The 21,162-nt window shown below is 37.5% G+C and overlaps 1 protein-coding gene across 21 annotated transcripts in view; it reads right to left on the reverse strand.

Annotated features, from left to right (window-relative positions):
• The window catches only part of LOC105489089 (FRAS1 related extracellular matrix 1), a 177,078-nt gene extending 161,556 nt beyond the window's left edge, over positions 1–15,522 (reverse strand). For 4 of the 21 annotated variants that reach the window (XR_011612591.1, XM_071077810.1, XM_071077811.1 and 1 more), the window contains exon 1: positions 9,533–10,101. The gene's annotated coding sequence lies outside the window, so the exon portion shown is untranslated. Of the gene's footprint in view, positions 1–7,795; positions 7,925–9,286; positions 10,112–10,960; positions 11,017–11,245; positions 11,387–15,438 lie in introns of those variants that run through there. The other 17 variants (XM_011753749.3, XM_024795138.2, XM_011753746.3 and 14 more) reach the window with 12 other exon arrangements.
• Between the last annotated feature and the right edge of the window lie 5,640 nt (positions 15,523–21,162).

The following is a 21,162-nucleotide window of genomic DNA, read 5'->3' on the forward strand; positions in this document are numbered from 1 at the left end:
AAGTTTAACTACTAAAATTTTGTGCTACCACTAATTTCTGTTGCATTTTAACTCTGTTCCTTGCTGTGAATCTTTAAAGACAAAGATAAGTCTATATATTATAACAATAAATTTTATTATTCATAAGGCTAATATTTTTCATGCTTCTTTATAGAATGATGTTTTAAGACAAGGTAGAAGTGGATATTTATGTTTAGGCAGTATGTAATAGATCTCTCTAAAATCATAAAATACTAAATCATTATTGAGCAGATTAGAAGGAGATTTGAGGCTATCTGCTTAATCATCTGCTGTAAACAAGAAAAATTTAAACCTTCTGATCTGTAAATTAAAAGTCTCTCACATCATTCTATAAGCGTAATTCCCCTCTGTGTTCCTAATGTGTCAATTACTTCTGTTAATTTTTCAGTGAAACAATGGCCCTCATCCCATACTCCATATAACACTCTTCGACATGTTCATGGACCTCAATCTTGTTCATTTCAGCCCACATTACTGTCTCCAGCTTTCTCCATGGGATAAACAATCTGGCTTTTTCTACTCAATAACAAAAAAATAAAAATCAATTTTTTGAAGAGAAAAAGGAATTGACTCCTTTTTAAAAACTAAAATGGATTTTTTATATAAAGAGACAGTATGACAATAATGCATAACACAGGTCACCTTTAGTTCACATGTATCATTGTAGGAAGACCGATTTAATCATCTGAACTAAAGATAAACACTTTAAGTCAACTCACTTTCTGAACACTTTAAGTGTCTGCAGAAGAAGCTCAATCTACAATATAATTAAATTTGTTTAAAATTTCTCAGCCTTGAATTCATCATCTTACAGTGGGGATTCATAATATTGACTTCATGGGATTGTGAAGATAGTTTTTATGTATTTTTTTAAGAGATGGGGTTTCACTCTGCAGCCCAGGCTGGAATGTAGTGGCTTGATCACAGATCACTGCAGCCTTGACCACTGGGTCTCAAGTGATCCTCCCACCTCAGTCTCCTGAATAGCTGGGACTACAGACACCTGTCGCCATGCCTGGTTTTTTTTTTTTTTTAGAGATCAGATCTCACTATGTTTCTCAGGCTGGTCTCAAACTCCTGGGCTCAAACTATCTGACTGCCTTGGCCTCTCGAACTGCTGGGATTACAGGCATGAGCCACCACACTTGGCTGTTGTTAATTAACATGGAATTTCAACTTCCTTCACTCCTGGACAAGTCTTAGCTCTTAAAGTCTTAATGTCGGATCTCTCTGGCCACAGAGCTAACAGTTCAGACTAGGTGCCTCTGAGCATTGCTGTGAATGTTCAAGCCTGCTGTGAAACACTATATGATCTCTGACCGTATCTCCATTAGCTCACATGGTTGATATCATTTGCCATTCTTCACATGGAAAAAAACTAAAGTGGGGGAAGGGACACGCAAGAACCCCAGAGTTTTCCTATCAGTGAATCCCATATCCTAGGATTTCTGTGCGCTATCGAGGGACTGGCACAAAAGGAACTTACAAAGCCACAGATCAGGAAATGTCTCTACTGGGGGTAAATGAAGACCAATAGTTTCCAGTAAAGCAATTCAGCAACAATCCATGAGTGATGGATTGTGAGGCCACATAGTATCTTGAGTGCTAAATGTACACCTGGTGCACTGCCACCTCCTGACTTGAACAGTCAAATCAGCACCACAGAGGCTTTACGGACAAATGAGAAAGACAAAACTGGTTCCATCTGGGGTTTTTGAAAGATTTTGTAAAAATGCAAAGCTAGTCCTTTAGTCCTGTCTGAGGAATTTTGTCATCCCATCCTGCTGCCAAACTCTAAGTCCAGAGTATATTACAAACTGATTTTTAAATGTGGGTTTATGTGGCTACATATTTTATTTCATTTCCTTTTACCGTAGTAATGTCTTAAGAATTTGGAAGATCAGCTTACTGACACCAGGAGGAAGTCTTAACAGAGTTACACGGTAAACAGGATTATGAATAGGATACAAAATGCAGTGTTAAACTCTTTGGGTACTATTTAATGTAATCAAATGGCCATTTAACTCCTATTCTTCTCTCACTGATAAATCACCCTCGAGTGACCTTTTAATCCCCAATCAGCACCTCCAGCAGCAGCTTTTTTTATTGTTTCAAAATTTCTAAGGACTTGAGACATAGACTATTTTTCAAAATTTAAGTAAAGTTATTTTTATAAAATGCTGTGTGGTCTCATTTAGATCTAATGTGTGAAAGTAGGTAGCAGAGGCCACAGTCATTGACGAGACCAAAGTTACTGAGCCATGACATGTAGTCAGCAGGAGCCTGATATTCTTAAGATGAAGAAAATATTAAAAGGAAAGAAAAGTATGAAGAATGACTGATGAGGAAAGCAAAAGGCAATTGCATCTGTAATTTGAAACGGATGGTTGATGGCTTGACTGCTGGGAACAGTGGGTCTTTATATCACAGTACATTAAATGACAATGGATTCACGTTAAAAGGGGCTATTTTATATTGCTTGGAATGCCTTTGCTTCCATCCTTATTAAGATCCTTCCCATTTATTAACCCCTCAAGAAATGCCTCATCCAGGATTCCCTCATCATTTCATCTGGAAAGATTTCCTTCCTCCAATTGCAGAAGAATCATATTTTATTTATTTATTTAGTTATGTATTTGAGATGGAGTCTGGCTCTGTGGCCCAGGCTGGAGTGCAGCGCTGCGATCTCGGCTCACTGCAAGCTCTGCCTCCCGGGTTCACGCCACTCTCTTGGCTCAGCCTCCCGAGTAGCTAAGACTACAGGCACCCACCACCATGCCCAGCCAATTATTTGTATTTTTAGTAGAGACGGGGTTTTACCATGTTAGCCAGGATGGTCTTGATCTCCTGAACTCGTGATCTGCCCACCTTGGCCTCCCAAAGTGCTGGGATTACAGGCGTGAGCCACTGCGCCCGGCCCCGAATCATATTTTATTTAAACCCATCACAGGGCAGTTATCACATCCTACCCGGTAGCGTACCTATTTGCCTATGTGTTTTGAAGACAGAAGGACAACACTGTCTGCTGCATGTAATATGAGTTCAACTTTTGTATAAATAAATGAAATCAGCAATTATTGTGCCTTAAGCATTCTCATAAAAAACAAGAACACCAACACACACTGATATCTTTGAGTTCTTTCTATTAAAACTTAGACATTTCTGTGATTCTGGGTTATAGAGACTAGTAACTAGTTTCCTCCTTAAAAGGAAACAAAAGAGAGAGGTTAGGGACATCATTTTCTCATTAGAAAAATTTAGAGTTGTGCCTTATAGCTCGTTTTTGGTTCTCTCTGGTTAAACATTTTTCTAAATCTTTAAACAAAGATATTGAAGACAAACTTTATCCCATTCACAGAAAGCACAAATCCAAGAGGGTTAACTGTTATCACTGAGGACACAATCAAGACCCACAGCTTTGATAATCAGAGCCTGGAATGATGCACTGAGCCAGTAAGTTAGCTTCCAATAAGCAAAATTGTGTAACTCTACATTTCCCAAAACCAAGTGCATAGTATGGAAAAGAGGAGATCTGCTTTGGCAGCACTTTATTTTTTACAATAGTCTGTCTTCAGATGTTTGAAGGGGAGTGACTTGATGGTTCCAGGGTACGGAACCAGGAAGAATGTGTGAAAGCCTCAACTTAACTTTCAGAAAGGACTTTCCCTCAGTGTTGTCCAATAATGGCAAAAGCCGAGGTATAGACACAGAACAGGGTTCTTTGTTTCAGAGGAGTGTGGATTAGGTACTTTCTGGGATCACTTTTAACTGTGCCCGATTGTCCCCTGCACACCTCTCCAACCTCTTCTTGCATGACTCTCCTCCTTGCCATTGATATGCTAGTAAAACTGGACTTCTTCCCATCCTTAAACTCACCATATTGCCAACCCCAGCTTCCAAGCCTTTGCAGTTTTTGTCCATACTATTCCACCTGCAATGAATGCCCTTCCCCACTGCCATCAACCACCCCATTTACCTGGCTAAATTCTATCCATCCTTCAGGCCTCAACCTCCCAAACCAGTTTTATCTGTTCACATAGAATCCTGAAATACACTTTGCCATATGTTGCATATCTATAAGCATTTTGTCATTATTTGCAGCCATTAAAAAAAAAAAAAAAAAAGGTCTGCTGTTTCTCCTGGTCTACAAACTCCTTGAAGATAATAACTATGACTGTTCTGTTCACCCAAGTTTCTCTAGTGGTGATCACTGAATCCTTCATAGAGAAGCTCAATAAATATCAGTTGAGTGACTGACTAAATGCAAATACCAAACCTATTTTTTAAAATGGTGAGAGAGAGAGAGAGAGAGTACATGCTCCTCCACATGTCTGAATGAATATGTCCTTCCTTTGGTGATGGTTCACAGGCTCACTATAGCGCAAGCCCAGAGTTTCAAATTCTCAAATAAACATTACCCCTGAGGGGCCCCTTGCTACAATGGAGCAAAATCTTGAGAAAAACAAAATGATGCATCTCCTTATGCATTTATCTAAAACATCTACATAAGGAGGGTCAGTAAAAAATGAAGACAGAATGATTTTCACATTGCCCTTGATTTCTCCATACCAAACAATTTCATAGTCTGTGAGCTCACGGATCTCTTTCAGGCTTTCGGTCTATAAAAATCAAGTGAGGGTCAGGGGCGGTGGCTCACGCCTGTAACCCTAGCACTTTGGGAGGCCAAGGGGGGCACATCACCTGAGGTCAGGGGTTCAAGAGCAGCCTGGCCAACATGGCAAAACCCTGTCTCTACTAAAAATACAAAAAAATTAGCCAGGCATGGTGGTGGCAGGCACCTATAGTCCCAGCCACTAGAGAGGCTGAGGCAGGAGAATGGCTTGAACCAGAGAGGAAGAGGTTGCAGTGAGCTGAGATCATGTCACTGCACTGCCGCATGGGCGTAGAGCAAGACTCTGTCTCAAAAAGAAAAAAAAGGATCAAGTGAGAACTAGGCTGCTGATCAGAGTTAAAGGCCAGGGGAGTGGTGGGTTGAGATCTGTTCTGCCCAGACATTGGGATCTGGAGTGTAACTTTATTTCCTGTTTCTCTTTTCTTTTCACCTATAAATTAAGTCGCTTGCCATGTTTGTTTTATTTTCAGCCATTACACTTGTATTAGCCGTCTCCCAAAGAAGAAATATTTATTAAACACTTGAACATCATGCTCCATAAACAAACATCCAGCGAGGTAAATACCAATGCCCTCATTTTACCCCTGAGGAAACCGGCTGAGTAACTTGGCCAACATTACAGACCCAAAGAACACTGTAGCCTAGGATTAGAACCCAGGTGAAATTCTTTCAAAGGCCATGATTTTTTCCTACTGCACCTCTCCGATTTAACATTTGGGCTCTTGCATCAATATCACCTTCTGGTTTTAAAACAATAACAGTGCTTATTGGGTAAAATGGAACCATCCTACCATGTGATAATAAAGAGGGACTTTCAGGTAAAACAGAATTAAAGTATTGCTGTTGTGTTGTTGCTCTGTTGTCTTTCTAAGGTGTAAGATCACTTTTATAAACAAAAAAAAAAATCTGTACTATGAAAGAGATTTGATAGGAAACGCCTAACAAATTTTAAATATTTGGATGAATATTCAGCTGTGGTATCTATCCTTTCTGCAATTTTCCTAACTTCACTGTGGTTTGAGTTTGTCATTTACCAAATAAATCATTTTTGTGCTAACAAGAATTGTAGGCCTTAGAATGAAGGTACCATGGCAGTGGGTGTGAGCTAATGAGACAAAGTTGTGGCTTACTTATTTTAAGAGAAGAGTGCACGGAGCAGCTGTAAGTACTAAGCAGCTGATAATGTTTGAGAGAAAGCAGGGAAGAGTTCCAGGGAAGCAGAACACCCAATAAAGGACTTGAGGCTCAGCCGTTCCTGGAGCGTTTATCTGTCCTCTGTTGCTAGGGAGCCAGATAAGAAAGTTTCAAGGATAAACTTGAGAGTGAAAAGTGACATGCAATCTTAGCAGCCTTTGGATGATGCACAAAAAGAGCATTTTGGGCATCACTTTTTAATACACATTTTCCCCACATATCATCACTTCCATAAATAGGCAGGTTTAAGGGAGAAAACAAAAACTATTTTTGACTTCTGTAAAAACTTACCCATGAGAGGCAACGAACATTTGTTTAGAAATATTCTTACTTAGCAAGATCCCTGTCCTCCAGTCAATAGTTTTCCACTCAAACATATTATCTTCAGACAGCTAGAGGCGATGTTGTCAGAAAAGCACATAAATCATAGCTATAATTTCTTATCTTGATGGCCAAGTTTTAGAGCCCTTTGAAATGGCACCTCAGTCACTGCAGTGAGAGAAGCTGCATTACAGACAAAATATAGTACAGACAGTATTTCATTAGGGAGTGGGTTTTCTTTTGTTTTTTGTTTCGCTCAGCCCCTCAAAGATGTCTGTTGAAGGCTCTCACCTGGTAGCACAAAAGCTGTTGAATCACTTGAATGAAAGGGTCAGGTTGCAAGCTGTGCATGTGTGGAAGCTGTCAAGCCCTCTTCAGACCACCCAGCTCTCCAAAGGAGTAGCGACATCAGATTCAGACAAGATAAGAGGCTGCCCTCGTATGTAACCTGGCCCAGGGAAACAGCCTTTCCAGGGAGTTACAGGATCCCATTGTAAGGAACGGCTACATGCCCTGAAAAGGTCACATTTGTCTAACTCAATATGCCTGCGGTCATGGTTCTTCGTGAGAGAAAGAAATATATCTGAAAATTTTTGAAGAAAAGCAATTAGCCAAATTAGGCCTATTCTCAAAGTAAATGCTGAAAAGCTCTCATATCCCGTATCTGTGTCTAGAAGACTGAGTCGTATCTATGAATGTCAGAATATCAGAGCTAGGAAGACACTGAAACTCATTTAATTCATTTCATTTTACTGATGAGGAAGTGAAGCTTTGAGGGATTAGATGGCTCTTCCAAGGCTGGTTAGTAACAGCTAAGATTTGAAACACTACGAAGACAAGCACCCTGTGCATGCCATTCCCAGTGGGCATTTTGAAATCCTTAGAAATTAGCACTGAGCCTGGCATGTAGCAGGTGCAGCTAAATAGTTGGAATGAGGAAAGAGAAGAAAGGAAGGGGGTCTGATGGCCATGTCCAGTTTTCTTTTTAATATCAATATTAAATGCTAGAAAATGCAAGGATGGGGATGGAAGCTGAGCTCTGACTTTCGTATATTTTAGCGAAATATACGAAACAGAATCACTTTCTGTTTCTTCTCATCCCTGTGGGATGCTCCAATCCAAAAATCATTTTCTAGGAACGAGGCTCCTGAACCATTCCATGAAATCCAGCTCAGTTTCCCCCAACTCAGCCTAGCCCAACTCCAGCAGCCCAGCAGCCCCAGGAGGCTGGGAAATAATTAAGAACAGTCCTGGGTTTAAAGTTTCCAAAACAAACATTGCTTAGCCATGCGGGGGCAGATCAGGTCATACAGCCCAACATGTGAAAGCAGGGAACATGCTAGTCTGGTCCCTTCGCCCAACTCCTTTTTTTCCTCGTGGGAATGAAAAGGCAGAGATGAGAAGGGGAGCAAGAAAAAAAAAAAAGATGAGGTTGGTGGAAAACTGATTTAAAAGCCCTGGTTTGTCAGCCAAGCATGCAAAACCATGTTGTACATTAAGTTAGGCTCAACAATAGCTCAAACTCAGGTTTCTTATTTAGATATAAGGTTTAATATTAACCAAGTACATGACAAAAATTTCATGTCAAGGACAATGTAGAGCAGTGTTTACCCAAGTGTGACCCACCTGCTTCAGAATCACCTGGGAAGATTCCTGGCACCACTCCAGGTTTAAAATCCTTTGGGCCTGGGGACTGAGAACCTGCCTTTCACCACGCAAATGGGGGTTCTTACACATAGTAGGTTTTCAGAATGCCTGATGGAGAGAAATAGCAAAGTTTCCTAGAGCTGCGCTGAAGGCACCTTTATCTTTTTTTTTTTTTATTATTATTATTATTTTTTTTTTTTTGAGACGGAGTCTCGCTCTGCCGCCCAGGCTGGAGTGCAGTGGCCGGATCTCAGCTCACTGCAAGCTCCGCCTCCCAGGTTCACGTCATTCTCCTGCCTCAGCCTCCCGAGTAGCTGGGACTACAAGCGCCCGCCACCTCACCCGGCTAGTTTTTTGTATTTTTTAGTAGAGACGGGGTTTCACCGTGTTAGCCAGGATGGTCTCGATCTCCTGACCTCGTGATCCACCCGTCTCGGCCTCCCAAAGTGCTGGGATTACAGGCTTGAGCCACCGCGCCCGGCCTGAAGGCACCTTTATCAAGTGTAAGCAGGGGGCTGAGGCACAGCTCTTCAAGCTTTACCTAGAGTCAGGAACAGCGGGTGTCAGTTTTCCAGATCAGAAACCTGAAGAGCATTTGAATCACTAGCTCTGGTCTGTGAAGCAGCCCCACAGAGGTTAATCTCTCCAGCAAGATTCCCAGGCTATAAACACCAACTGGCTCCCGGAAATGCTCTTTTTAAGCTTTGTAATGCACACCAAGCAACAAGACTGGGTACAATAGTAATAACAAAAAAAAAATCAAAAATTAAAATTAAATACCTTAAAAACAATGAACTATTTCCATAAGCCAGAAATTGTTTCCTGGATTTCAAAATAAAATGAAAAGAAACTCTTTACGAAAGCACCAAAGTCTCTGGACCAAATCTCAGTACTGAGCTGAGAGAGCCTAAAAATCAGTCCAAAACTTCAGAACAATGCCATTTCTTTGCCTCCCCAGCACTATCTCTCTTCCCCAAAATGAAATAGAAATCATGTTTTTGAAAATATGTCTCCAAATATAACTAAACTAAAGCAAAGGTATCCGAAATTATCTCATCCAAATTTCTCTGTTTGTACCGTGAGGATATTATCTGTTTCGTTCATTTTTGTGTCTTTTCCCTTTGACATTTCATTTAGCTGAGAAGAAACATTCTAATTTCAGAGGAAAAAATTACACAGTTAAAAAATGCTTATTTCATTGGCAAGTGCCAGAGCGGATGGACTGAGAAGAGAGTTAGAAATTTGTGTCACGTAATAAAAAGAATCCCGTTTTTGGCATTTGGTTTGCTAACACTGCAAGTTGCCACCTTCTGAGTTAACAGGAGAATTAAACTTTTGCAAGCCTACTCTTGCAGACGCCTTGCATTGTTACTTGGCATTAATGATATCACATAAACAATCTCTGGGGCATTCTACTAACAGAACATTCACAGTCACGATGAAAAAAAAACACATAAAACAGATACTTACAGGTAGTAGTTTTCCTTTCCAAGCCAAAAAAGCTAGAAACCCTTGAAACTGGCGGGCAGGATAAGAGTCACTGACCCAGCAATCTGGTTTAAAGGGCTTTGAGAGGAAGGGGGAGGAAAAAGAACCCTGGGAAGGAAGAGAGCTAAAATTCCAGTCTTTCAGGTCAGCTGTGTTTGAGATTTCTTTTTACTAAAAATCCATTAACCCACCTCACTAAAAATACAGAACTGAAGTTCACATACATACTCTGCTCTCTTTGCTGGTCTTCTCCAAGGTAGCTGCTGCAGCTTTGCAAACTTCCCGAGTGCCAAGCCTCAGGACTCCCCCTGAGAAGGGCATGATAAAGATGCCTTCAACTGTTTACAAGGAGCCCGACCTCCCTGGCGGACAGCCACCGCTCGCCCGCCCGTGCCTTCTGCTGGTTGGGTCCACAGGGACAAAACTGAGCTTTTGTTAATGAGGTCGGTTGCCTCTTCCCAGCCACTCCCCAGCTTCCTTTCTCACTACTAGTTTTGTACTAACTGCTCTGCCACTCGCCGAGCCGCAGCAGCCTCTCCCTCCTGCAGCACACAGGCGCACACACACTCAGACACAGGCACACACACATTCACAAATGGGCATGCACACAGTCACATACAGACACAACCACTCACAGAGGCACACACACAGGCACACATACACACACGACAGACACACAGTCACCACACACAGACACATACACAGGCAAATGCATTCACATGCATGCACACACAGTGACCCACCCCACACATGTGCACACATTCTCACGCATGCTCCACACACACACACAGGGGCACACACATGCAGGCCGCATGTGTCCACACCCACCCATTTACATACTCACACAGACTCTTCCAAATTCCCATCTTGCAAGGTTTTTATTGAAATTTAGATGAGAAGCCCAGCATTCAGAAGGGACAGGACCCCTTTAACTTTTGTCATGGCATTTAAGAGAAAAGATGGGATGGAACTAGATCCTAAGGTGCTGTTTTTAAATACCACCTTACTTCTTCCGTTTGTAAGGCTTTTTGTGTGTCTGACTCTTTTTGAAAATTCATAAAGATCCCATTAATCTGATCCATTTGCATATAGTTCATGATCCCAATAATTCAGATATATCACAGGCCAAGAACTGTCCTCTCAACAGAGATTCACATAGTTAACTTGTCAGTATTCAGTGGTCTGTGAAAGTCTTGATCCTTAACAACTGTTTAATAAAATGCTTCCCTGTATTTTATTCCCACCAGGAAAAAAAAAAAAGATAATGGCCTACCATCTGGCCTAACTTTTAAATTAACCATAAAGAGAGAATTTGAAGTATTAACTCACTTTGGGGGAACTGTTTATATTAAGACATGTCTGGCTATCCTAAACCTTTGCCAAAAATATAGAACACTGTGAATCCAATTCAACCTAGATAGTGGTTTCCCCTAACAAGGTCACAACACCATATGCCTTTCTTTGGAAGCCATAAGGAAAAGAGACAGGAAAAAGGAAAAGAGAGAGTAAAATGATAAAGAAAATTACATGAGGGAGGAAGAAAGAAAAGAGAAAAATGTAAAGAAGAAAGAATGCAAAAGAAGGGAGAAAAAAATTATTTATTTTAAAAACATGCTTTGTGGTTACTTTAGCAATGAATGGTGCTTATACACTTACTCAAAGTCATCAGAGATTTCAAATCTTCAAGAATCTCTTGATTCATTTCGTTTGCTCTGAGAATAAGTAGGGGAAAGTTAAGAATCACTAAACTCTTTATAAGTAAACAGATATTTACTAAACACAGTTATTATTAAATAAATATAGTGACAATGTGTGAGTCATATATTAATCTTGAAAAGGCAAGAAATAAAGCCTTAATAATGACAGTTAAGAAACACAGCAAAACAGACAATTTTATTTTCAAACTGATTTTTAAAATTGCTCATGTTGTGAATATCTCACCTGCAAAGAAATGAAGATGGTTTTAGAAGCTGTTAGTTGAGACTCGGAATCCATTTGACAAAGGAATTGTATACTATGTATAAGTGGTTGCATCGACATGCTTCTTCTAACATCTGGGCTAAATAAGGTTTATGGATTAGTCTAGAAAGAGAGATAAATGTTTTTATATCACTTCTATGGGAAAAACAACTTCAGCATGCTAAGCAAAAAATAACAAGCTTAGATTGCAACATATCTCAAAAAGTCTACAGGAAACATAAACTTTGCAAAGTTAATTATATACATGAAGCTTGGCCTAACTGTGCTGAACATATTCTAAAATAGGCGGTTAGAGTTAGATTAGCAAAAATGTCCTGAAATCTGAAGTACCTGTTTATACAAATGTCATTCTTTCTATCTGCCACAAATGAATAAGGGCCTGGAAATAATACAATTATCAACTTCAATCAATAAAATACTCTTTGAAAAGGTTGAAATGCCAAGCTAGGGCATTTAAAAAGAACTAGTCAAAGAAACAACAAAGAATTCTTCCCCTAAAAGCATGTGCTGCTGAACTTAGTGCTGGCACAAAATCCATTTTTAAAGAAATCATTTTACTTCTAGCCTTAGTTGGAGTGATAATGAAAAATATCAAATGTGTGTTGGAGATTGGCATACCATTTTGGATTGTAAACATGAATGATTTTTGTTGAATTGCTACAGAATGTAGCATTATCTGAAAAGTACAGCCAATACCTTCACCAAAAATTTATATAAAAAAATAGGAATGTGCCTATTAAATTTTGATCATGGCAGCAAGACAAGAGGTGTTATCTATTACACTGTAAAGATAGTTTTCCACTGAGTCTCTAAAACTGGATGGCCATGGGAAGCAATACTATGGCAAGAGAAGAGGATGAGTCCAGGAATAGAAAGGTGTTATACATACCACACTTGAAATAGATAAACATGAAAACAAATAAAGAAAAGCAATACAAACACCTCTGTGTACCAGAAAAGAGCAATTACACAGCCCAATGAGAGGGTTTGTAGGACCTCAGACTTGGGAGCTGACATTGTGATTAGAGGATATCAGGAGATAAAACCACCCCGAGCAGGACAGAAGAGCATCGTGCTCTGCTTGACATGAGAGGGCTACAGGTCAATTTGACTTTTAACATAAATCCTAAATAACTTATTTACAAATCAAATTCAGCTCTGCTTTTTAAAAGACAATATGACCAATAGTGAAGAATTTTTTTTTTCAGGATTGCAAGGATGGTTCAAAATCAGAACATCTAGCAGTTTAATATATTAAAGAAGGAAAAAAGACATGACCATCTTAATAAGTGCAGAAAAGAGACATTCAGTAAAATTCAATACTCACTCATTAAAAAACCGAAAACTGAAAAATATTAGCCAACTAGGACTAAAAGGGAAGTTTCTAAATCCAATTAAAGACATCTGACTACAATCTCCACAATTCAACATCAGACAGGAGATCCTAACCAACACAATAAGTCAAGATAAAAATTGAGGCATAAAAATTTAAAAAGAAAAATTAAACCTTTCATTATTTGCAAAGATAAGTGTCTCTGTACAAATATACAAAAGAATTTACTGTTTGAACTATTCAAAGAGTTCAGCAAGTTTTTTGGACATAAGGTCAATATACAAAAATCAATGGCATTCATATATACCAGTAACAACTAATTACTGAAAATACTTTTTAAAAGACAGTTTTTATAATAGCAACAAAACTTTAATGAGCCTGATAATTCATTTAAATTAATTAATAGGTAAAATTTCATGAAGAAAATAAAAAATTAATAAAGGGCATTAAAAAATCTAAATAAATGGGAAGATATATCTAACTGGATGAGAAGACTTAATAATGCAAAAATGTCATTTCTCCCCAAATTAAAATTTCAATGCAGTGTCAGTTGGAATGCCAATCAGGCATTTTATATATATATATGTGTGTGTGTGTGTGTGTGTGTGTGTGTGTGTACACATATACACATTATGTACATATGTTATATATGTATATTATATAGTATTAAATATATAGATTATATGTATTTATATATTTCATATATATATATAAAATGACAAGCTGATACTAAAATTTATCTAAAAGAGTAAAAACCAAGAATGGCCATGACAAATTGAAGAAGATACATTTAAGGATGAACTTCCCTGTTAAATATTAATATTTTATAATATAAAGTTTTAATAATTAAGAAACTGGAATTTTCACAGTGATAGAAGAAAGGCAAAGAAACAGTCTAGAAAAGCTGGAAGCAGGTCACTCACATATAGCAACCTGGTGTATGACGAAGGTCAGAATAGAAGTCAGTGAAAAAATAATAGACAATCAATAACATGTTGACAGGACAATTGGTTATCCACATAGAAAACATAGCATTAGATCTTTACTTCATATCATATACCAAAAAACATTAGATCTTTACCTCATACTGTACATCAAAACAAATTGCAGTTGATTTGACTATCTTAATTTAATAACAAAGCCTTTAACTTTTGGAACAAAAAAATCAGGGAATATATTAATATCAAGGGAAATTTTCTTAAGTATGATACAGTAAGTAAAGGCTTTAAAGAAAAACTTACAATTAAAATTTCCCATAGAGCAAAAAATTAAAGTTTTAAAAAAAAACAGAAATTGGTAGAAGGTACTCACAATGAAAATAAATTACAAAAGCTTTATGTTTAAAATTTAAAGAAACCTTCAGAAACCTATACAAATCATTAAGAAAAAAATCTTAATATTCTCCTTTTATTAAAGGAAAAGACACACAAATGGCTAATAAATACATGAAAGCATCCAAAATTACACAAATAATCAGGCCAATGCAAATAGAGACTAAAAATGAGATTCTTTTAGATAAATAAAAAGTTTTAAATCTTACAATAAATTAAATCTGGTAAATTAAATAAATTAAATCTGGTAAAAGATGAGGGGGAAAAAAACTCTTACTTGCTACTGGAAGTTTTAAATAGTTACGAACACTTAGAAAGCAGTTTGACCATTTCCAGTAAAAGTAAATATTAATAAAACCTTAAATTAGGCATTTTAACTTTTAGAGTTATACTTAGATTCTCATATGTGTACAAAACATCTTATACCTGACATTCTTTGCCATTGTAATTGAAAAATATTGAAATAACCATAATCTAAGCCAAAAAGATGTTGAGTAAAGAAAGCAAATTGCAGCCAGGTGCAGGGGCTCACACCTGAAATCCCAGCACTTTGGGAGGCTGAGGCAGGTGGATCACTTGAGGTCATGAGTTTGAAACCAGACTGGCTAACATGGTGAAACCCCATCTCTACTAAAACTACAAACAAAAAAAAAATTAATTGTGCATGGTGGTGGGCACCTGTAATCCCAGTTACTTGGGAGGCTGAAGCAGGAGAATCACTTGAACCTGGGATGTAGAGGTTGCAGTGAGCCAAGATCGCACCACTGCACTCCAGCCTGGGTGACAGAGCAAGACTCTGACTCAAAAAAAAAAGAAAGAAAGAAAAAAGAAAATTGCAAAAAAAAGGAAATTGCAAAAATATAGGGACATGCTTTAATAAGGATTATGCTGAATCTGTAGATCACTTTGAGTAGTATGGACATTTTAACTTTTTAACTATATTAAGTCTTCCAATCTATGAACATGGGCTGTGTTTCCAATTATTTGTTCCTTCTTTAATATTTTTATCAATGATTTTTAGTTTTTAGTGTACAATGTACAAGACTTTCATCTTGATTATATTTATCACTAAGTAAAGAGGACTTCAGAAATTTCATGAAAAATGAACTTTCTGTGTGTGTTTTAAAAAACTTTACACGGATTTCAAAAATTCTTTGCACCAAAATAAACTTGTACTAACTTGTTATAATATGTCTGAACATCTAGCTTGAGGTACTAACAAGTATAAGACCTCAGTTTGAAAAGAACTGCTATCAGAGCAACATGAATTCTGCTAAAATTGAAATAAGAGCAAAGATCAAATTTATGAAGGAAGAATGGTGAAATCATTGGTGCTTTACGAAAAGTTTGTGGGGGAAATGCCCCCACAGAAATCAGCAGTTTGCAATGGATAACTCATTTTAAGAAGGGATGAGACAATGTTGAAGATGAAGCTCACAGGGGCAGACCATCCATACCAAAGTGTGAGAAAAAATTCATTTGGTTCATACCTTAATTGAAGAGAATCAGTGATTAATAGCACAAACAATGGTCAACACCATAGACACCTCAGTTGGTTCAGTTTGTACAGTTCTGACCAAAAAATTAAAGCTGAGCAAACTTCCCATTTGAGTGGTGCCAAAACAATTGTGCCATGATCAGCTGTAGACAAGAACAGAGTTTTCAATGGAAATTTTAAACAAGTAGGATCAAGATCCTGAAGGATTTCTTTAAATAAATACAACAGAAGATAAAACACTGCTTTACCAGTATGTCCCTGAAGACAAAGAACAATCAAAGCAATGGCTACCAAAAAGTGAAAGTTGTCTAGTCAAAGCAAAAGCAGACCAGTCAAAAGCAAAGATCATGGCAAACTTATTTTGGATGTTCAAGGAATTTTGCTTGTTGACTTTCTGGAGGACCAAAGAACGATAAAATCTGCTTACTATGAGAGTGTTTTAAGAAAGTTAGCCAAAGCTTTAGCAGAAAAACACCCAGGAAAGCTTTGCCAGAGGACAATGCTCCTGCTCATTCCTTTCATTAAACAATGGCCATTTTGCAAGAGTTTTGATGGGAAATCATTAGACATCCACCTTACAGTCCAAATTTGGCTGCTTCTGACTTCTTTTTTCCCCTAACCTTAAAAAACCTTTAAAAAGAGCCCATTTTTCTTCAGCTAATAACGTTAAAAAGACTGCATTGACATGGCTAAACTCTCAGTATTTCCAGTTATTTAGGGACAGACTAATTAGCATTATCTGTATTATCGGTATTATCATTCACAAAAGTGGCTTTAACTTCATGGAGTTTATGTCGAGAAAGTTTATATCTTTTATCTTTTAATTTAATTTTTCCACAATTTTTAAAAGTCCCCTCATATGGCATCTATTGTGTTTATGTAAATTCTTTTTATACCTAGAAAAAAATCATAAAATTATGAAACCACAAAAGATTCCAAATGACCAAAACAATCTTAAAAAAAAAAGAAGAAAACTGGAGGCACCACACTTCCTGATTTCAAAATATACTACAAAGCTCTATTAATCAAAACCGTGTGATACTGACATAAAAACAGACATAGAGACCAATGGAATACAATAAAGAGCCCAGAAATAAACCCAGGTATGTACAGTCAACTGATCTTTGACAAGGGTTACACAAATACGCAATGGGAAAAAGACAGTTCTTCAACCGATGGTGTTGGCAAAACTGAATATTCACATGCAGAAGAATGAAATTGGGCCCTTAGCTTACACAATATACAAAAATCACCTCAAAACAGATTAAAAACTTAAGTGTTAGACATGAAACTATAAAACTTGTAGAAGAAAACATAGGGGAAAAGCTTTATGACATTAGGCTTAGCAATGATTTATTGAATATAACACCATGAATATAAGTAACATTAGAAAAAGAATCACTGAGGAGGAAAATTCCAAAACAAAAAAATCCCACAAGTAACAAAATTAAAATTAGACAAGCAGAATTACATCAGACTAAAAATCTTCTGCACAGTAAACAAAACACTCAACAGATTAAAAGGTAATCCATAGAATGGGGGAAAATATTTGCAAATCAAATTTCTGATAAGAGATTAATATCCAAAATATACAAGGAACTCCTACAACTCAATTAAAAATGGGCAAAAAAATTCAATGGACATTTTTAAATGGGCAAAAACATTCAACAGACATTTCTTCAAAGAAGACATAATAATGGCCAAAAGGTATATAAAAAAATGCTCAAGGTAACTAATCTTCAGGGAAATGCAAATCAAAACCACAATGAAATATTATTTCACACTATTAAGATGGATATTATTTTTTTAGTCAGGGTTCTCTAGAGGGACAGAACTAATAGGATAGATGTATATAAAAAGGGGAGGGGTTACTAAGGAGCATTACTTATATGATCACAAGGTCCCACAATAGGTCCTCTGCAAGCTGAGGAACAAGGAAGCCAGTCAGAGTCCCAAAGCTGAAGAACTTGGAGTCTGATGTACAAGCGCAGAAAGCATCCAGCATGGGACAAAGACATAGGCTGAGAGACTAAGTCAGTCTGATCTTTCCATGTTCTTCTACCTGCTTTTATTCTGGTCATTCTGACAGTTAATTAGATAGTGCCCACCCAGATTAAGGGTGTGTCTGCCTTTCCCAGCCCACAGAGTCAAATGTTAATCTCCTTTGGCAACACCCTCACAGACACAGTCAGGATCAATACTTTGCATCCTTCAATCCAATCAAGTTGACACTCAGTATTAACCATCGCAATTATAAAAAGTAAAAGCAAAACATAAATGTTGATGAAGATGTGGAGAAATTGGAACCCTTGTACACTCTTGCTGAGAAGGTAAAACGATGTAGCCACTCTTAAAAAAAAATGTGGTTGTTCCTCAAAAAATTAAAAATAGAACTATCATATGATTCAGGCATCTCGCTTTTGAATGTATATTCAAAAGAATGGAAATCAGGATCTTGAAGAGCTATCTATCTGCACTCCAGTGTTCACTGCAGCACTATTCAGAGCAGCCAAGATATGGAAACAACCTAAGTGTCTATTAACAGATAAATGGGTAAAGAAAATATGGTGTATATACACAATGGGATATTACTTGGCCTTTGAAAAGAAGAAAATCTTGCCATATAAAGACAAGATGAATGAATCTGGGGGAAATTATGCTAAGTGAAATAAGCCAGCCATGGAAGGACAAATATTGCATTATTCCACTTACGTGTGGTATATAAAATAGTTAAACTCATAGAAACTGACAGTAGAATGCTAGCTGCCAGGGACTTGGAGGCAAGAGGAACAAGGCACTGTTCAATGGGTACAAGGCTTCAGTTATGCAAGATTATTAAGTTCTAGAGTTGCTGTACAACATTGTGCCTATAGGTAACAAGGGTGCATAGTATTTAGAAATGTGTTAAGATAGATCTCATGTCAAGTATTCTTACAGCAAAACAAAATGAAACAAAGCAAAAAACAAAGAGGCACAAGGACATTTTTGGAAGTGGTCGATTTATCTATTACCTTGATTATCTATTACATGCATATGTTCAAACTCATCAAATTGTATATGTTAAATGTGTACAATTTTTGTATATGAATTATGCCTCAATAAAACTATTTTTAAAATGGATGGACAGAATTATATGTAATTTTTAAAAACAAAAAAACAACACATTTATTCTTTATTTATACATCTGTGGTAAAAATAAAAGCGTAAATGAAAAAGATACATACCAATTTCAATTCACCAATTACCTCAGGGCTCCCAGGCTGCTAGCAGGCTATTTTATTTCAGACAAGAGGCAGGCTTTAAAGGAATCGTCTGCATGAAGGCTTTGGAAGAAGATGCTCCTGGAGAGACACTGAAGGGACAGGCTTCCAAACACACACATGCACATGCACACACCATGCAAGCATGTAGCTATTAACAACAAAGGAATCCTTCTCCCAGCACTATGTTTTATTTCTGGAGCTAATGGTCCAGCTGGATCTGAAAGGATGAGGGATTCAGGTCCTCTAACTTTACAAGTGCTTATACTCAAATCATGTGCTTCAGTGAATCTATTTGAACAAACATTTCCCATCCTCCATATTCAAGGCTATTGTGTGTAGACATGGAAACTTCAGGCTAAAAATTGTACTAATATATTATCATATCCACATTTGTCCACTAAATTCAGACAAGAAATCAGAATAAATTGACAGCATCCATTCTACTCTGCCTTCACAACTGAAAATCAAACAGGCAATGCATTTTTTTCATTAATAATTAACTTGAACACAGCTTCAAATGCTAGCATTAACTAGACATAAGAATTTTGCACATGCATTAAAAACATGAAAAAATCATCAGGAATCCTTTTTATCTTCAGGTTTTACAGAAAAGGGGAAGATGCACCAAAGGCAACATAAAGAATTTAATTTTCAGATGTTTTCCATTTTAACAATCTGTGTGGGGCTTGACAGTGATGTGGTAATTTCAAAGCTTAGCACCAGGAGCAATTTTATTTTTCCAAGCATAACTCAAGGAGTTGGGAGTCTTTGCTTACTGACCTTCTCAATTTTTAAAAATGTGACTCTAGAAAAATGTCCTAACTCCAGCTTTCTCAAAAGACATTTTGCATGATGAAAAATAAAAATAAAATCAGTTGTCGCATAAAAACATCATGGCAGCTTAGCCTCAGTCAGAACACAATGAAATTAACAAAATAAAACCACAGGCAAAGATGCTTTCCACATATTAGGAGTAAATTTCACAAGTCTATTAACAAAATCACAGACTTGTTTAGAAAGCTGAAGCTGAAGCCACACACTGATTGTGCCTCACAGAAATATGCTGATCCCTTCAACGAGGGTTATTGAACCTTAGTATAAGCCAGGTGCCGAGCAGGACCTAGTGCCTGCTCTCAAAAACTTTACAGTCTAGTTGGAGAAGTAAGATAAGAATACATAGAAATATTGTATATTGAAATATGATTAAGGACAGCAAATAATTATTGAATATATACACTCTTATGTACATTTTTATTTACATGCATTATTAACTCATTTAACCCTGACAACAACCCTACTACCTTGAGTGAATCTAGGGACTTAAATGATAGCATCAGTTCTTTCTCCCTCTATCAGCAAGCTCTGTCTCCACTTTACTGTGCATATTAACCTTATTTGCTCCTACTGCAATACAGGCTTTTTCATGGGAAAGAAGAAAAGCAGCAACATAGGTCTGCATACCCATGGCTTGTGAACTAAAAAGAAGAGAGTGATCATCCATGTTAGTTTTAGCAAACAAAAAAACCAAAAAAAAAAAAAAAAAAAAACAGAACTGGGGAAAGCATGGGGGCTTTGGATGTGGACACCTCAGAATCACATGGAGTGGGGAAAGATTTTCCAAACGATAGCAGGGAAGAGGGATAGGAAAGCTGGTCAGGACAGTCAGGCACCATGACATATGTCTAGTTCAATCTTTGAGGCAAGAGGGAGCCATTAAAGGGTTTTGAGTAGGGGAGGGACATAGCCCTAGTCACTCAGACAGTGAGTGAACCTTACCCCCAGCCCAGAATCTACACCTCATCAGGGCTTTGCTATTCTCATCTAACGCATGATCTGCATTAATCTTCCAAACAAACCTTTGAAGAAAGTACTCTTTCCCCCACTTTAAAGAAGAAATTAAATGGTATCTTGAGAGACTTGTAAATGTCAAGTGTCTAATGTATGATAACCATTACAAGGAGTTCTCTAAAAGATTTGTGGGTGAACAGGTTGAATACTAATATCCATTACATTTCTAGCCTTATGTTAAATACTGATCAGGATGGAGAAAGCGATATACATTATGTGGCCCTCATTCCCAAAGAACCTGCAGTGTTGTTGAGGAGATAAGATTTATACACTAACACCTGCCATACAAAAAAGAGAATAATACCAGGTAATAAAAACAAATTATACCAAGAGATTTGTTGGTCAAGTAGGGTCTCTCTGAGGAGGTGACACTTTATCAAAACCCTGGATAAAGTGAAGATTCTGGGGGTAAGGAAAGCCCAGGCAGTTAGCCGCTGAAAGGAGACTTAGAGATTTTCCAATTTAAATTATGGGTTTTGAATATTTTTTTAAGCATTGAAATCATTTTGTAAATAAACATTTTGATAGTATCCTAACACATAAAACAGAAATTAGTAGATCTCCTTGTCTGGAAAGTAGGGGTGGAGGACCAAGTGTCCCCAGCT

Source organism: Macaca nemestrina, chromosome 14, assembly GCF_043159975.1.
Source record: "Macaca nemestrina isolate mMacNem1 chromosome 14, mMacNem.hap1, whole genome shotgun sequence".
Classification (NCBI taxonomy): Eukaryota; Metazoa; Chordata; class Mammalia; order Primates; family Cercopithecidae; genus Macaca; species Macaca nemestrina.